We start from the raw sequence: 2,848 nt of genomic DNA on the forward strand, positions 1-2,848 counted from the left end.
TTAGACGCTGTCATATTCATGAAGAGCTTCTTTCAACTCCTGGGTCACTTTTTTTGGAAAAATATTATCTGTTGTTGTAAAAAAATGCTGCATTTGTGATTTGAAGTCTCTCACTCTAATCTGATGGAAGTGATGAATCTCGGCCAGCGTGGCAAAGGAAAGAGTGCTACAGCAGTCATGAATGACGTCGGTCTTTTGGACCTCCATTTTCCCTTCTTCCACATGTTGTCCTCTCTCTTTTTGCTAAGAGCTCCTTTCTAAGCATGGATGATGTCTGGGAAGTTGGCCAGACATCCCTGACAGAATGCTAACAGGTCCAAGACTGGGTCCAGGTCCTGCCTGGGCTGCTCAGCGAAGAAGTCGCCGATGGCATCATAGGCGTCTCCAGTGAAGACAATGGCCCGATTCAGACCCACGGAGAAACCTGCTGAACCGGGTCTAAAGCTTGCCTGAAGCCCAGAAAGGACTGGTCCACCTTCGGATACTCCTTGAAGCCAGTCACCTTATTACTGCAAACTATGGGCAGTCGTCCATCTTGGTGAAGCATTTGAAGCCATCGGTCTTGCTTTCCACCTCCTGCAGGTCCAGGGTGGCGGCAGACGGTGTGCTCAGAGTGAGGAAGAAGTTGGCATCCACCGGCTCATCCTTTTCAGCCTTCTGCTTACCCTGTCTCCAGACCTTTTCCTCAGTGCTGCTGGGGCAGGTCAGGAAAAGCTGGAAGATGTCGCACTGAGCCAGCACCGGGTGGCTGGCCATGTGGTTCATCCACAAGATCAGACCCTTCTGGGCTTGGAGATGAGGTCCTCTTCGAAGCTCCTGGTGGCCTGTTTCTCCGGCAGATGGGCACGGAGATGAGCGGGGAATTTCTCTGCCAGGCGCGCATACAGCCAGTGGAAATGCTTAAGGCACCTGGGTATGCGTGGGTACCAGCTTGTTAGAGATGTAGTAGCTCTTTATGCTCCAGCACTTGGTCTGCTTGGTGGGGTCTTTGATGGTGCACCGGAAGGGGTAGGGGTTCTCCTGCTGCTCCGGGTCATAGGTACCCAGCACCACACACAGCTTGTCCCCATCTTTCACGAAGCCTGACGCCTCTCCCAGCACTGAGGCCTCCCCGACCATCTTGACAAAGACTGAGGAACGGATTGCGATCCAGCGACAGGTTCGAACCTGTAGACATGCGTAGTGGCCGGCCCGCCTGCCGCCCGATGACTACCAGCCTTCGAGGTCCCCGGAAGCGGCCACCGTGGAGGTGTTGTCCCGCTAGTCGTCCCAGTCATCGTTGCTGCCCAGGTTGGCCTGATAAGCACCATAGAGCTGCTGGGGCGACGGCTGAAGGACGCCCCCGACTTAGGGAAAGCCGGAGCCCGGCGGCTGGAAGGCTACGGGCGGCACGGCGGGCAGAGGTTCGAAGCCGCCAGGCGGCACGTTGGCATAGCGAGCCGGAGCTCCCGGGCCGCCACTGGGCAGAGAGCCAGGCTCAGGCGCACGGATCACCCTCAGGTACGAAGCTGGGGAGGGGCCGCGGTCGCCAGTCGCCCTGGCTGTTGATGCCTTCGAGCCAGCCCTTGATGTCCTGCTCACTGCACAAGCTCAACACTTAGTGTTCACGCAGTGAGATCTCACCCGGGTTCTTGGACCTAAAGTCATAGAGTGCCTGGGCGCATAGCGCCATGGTCCCCGAGCCTGGCGTTCCGAGTCCGGGCTGGTCCGAGGACCCCGCGGTCCATACCTGCGGAATAGACCCTTGAAGGTCGCGCATGGTCTTCTTCCTGCCTTCTGTGCAGATCTAGTCTGCTCACAGCAGCAACTGATGCTCCCTGCAGCTCCTGGCCGCTGCGGACTGGGGGGCGGAACCCCAGGAACTTTTTATTTTTCATGCAGAATGATTCAGTTCTGTCTGTGCTGATGCTTGCTCAATGAAATCTCCTCGTGAGTTTTTTTTTTTCCTTTATCCATCAAATATATATGTATATGTGTACTGGCTGGTTTTGTGTCAACTTGACACAAGCTGGAGTTATCACAGAGAAAGGAGCCTCAGTTGAGGAAATGCCTCCATGAGATCCAGCTGTAAGGCATTTTCTCAACTAGTGATCAAGGGAGGAGGGCCCAGCCCATTGTGGGTGGAGCCATCCCTGGCCCAGCCCACTGTGGGTGGAGCCATCCCTGGGCTGGTAGACCTGGGTTCTATAAGAAAGCAGGATGAGCAATCCAGGGGAAACAAGCCAGTAAGCATCATCCCTCCATGGCCTCTGCATCAGCTCCTGCTTCCTGACCTGCTTGGGTTCCAGTCCTGACTTCCTTTGGTGATTAACAGCGATATGGAAGTGTAAGCTGAATAAACTCTTTTCTCCCCAACTTGCTTCTTGGTCATGATGCTTGTGCAGGAATAGAAACCCCGACTAAGACACACTCTGTTTCTCCTTTCTGTGGAGTGGTACTGTACATTCTGTATTGTTTGAGGTATGTAAATGGTCTTTTGATTTGATAGGGGTTTACAATGAAGAAATTGCTCTGAGTCTCAGATGAGACTGTGCTGTGAAACAGTACTTAGACTATGAAGGACTACCAGAACTGTTGATGTTGAATTAAGTGCATTAAAAGCTTGTGGTATGGGGAGAGGGTGGTACCTGCAAGCTTGCCTTCTGGCAGGAATATGATCTGGGTGAGGTAAGAGGGAGACTCAGGCTTCCAAGTCTTGTCCACATGGAGCACAGACTGCAGAGGGAAGTTGCGCACTAGTTATTTTGGTGCCAAGGAACCTTGCAGGACTACAAGAGTGTCCTGCTTCCTGGTGGAGGTGTCAGGACCCCAAGAATAACCAGCTTGGAACCCTGCCATACCAATCCCT

At 53.7% G+C, this 2,848-nt stretch overlaps 1 pseudogene across 1 annotated transcript; it reads right to left on the bottom strand.

Annotated features, from left to right (window-relative positions):
- Positions 1 to 1,759, bottom strand: LOC308439803 (sorting nexin-18-like; annotated as a pseudogene). The gene is made up of 3 exons: positions 1,624 to 1,759; positions 1,384 to 1,508; positions 1 to 1,167 (listed from the first exon to the last, which is right to left on the bottom strand). The product of its transcript is annotated as a sorting nexin-18-like (transcript).
- Positions 1,760 to 2,848: the final 1,089 nt, after the last annotated feature.

Source organism: Micromys minutus (assembly GCF_963924665.1).
Source record: "Micromys minutus genome assembly, chromosome: 30".
Lineage (NCBI taxonomy): Eukaryota > Metazoa > Chordata > Mammalia > Rodentia > Muridae > Micromys > Micromys minutus.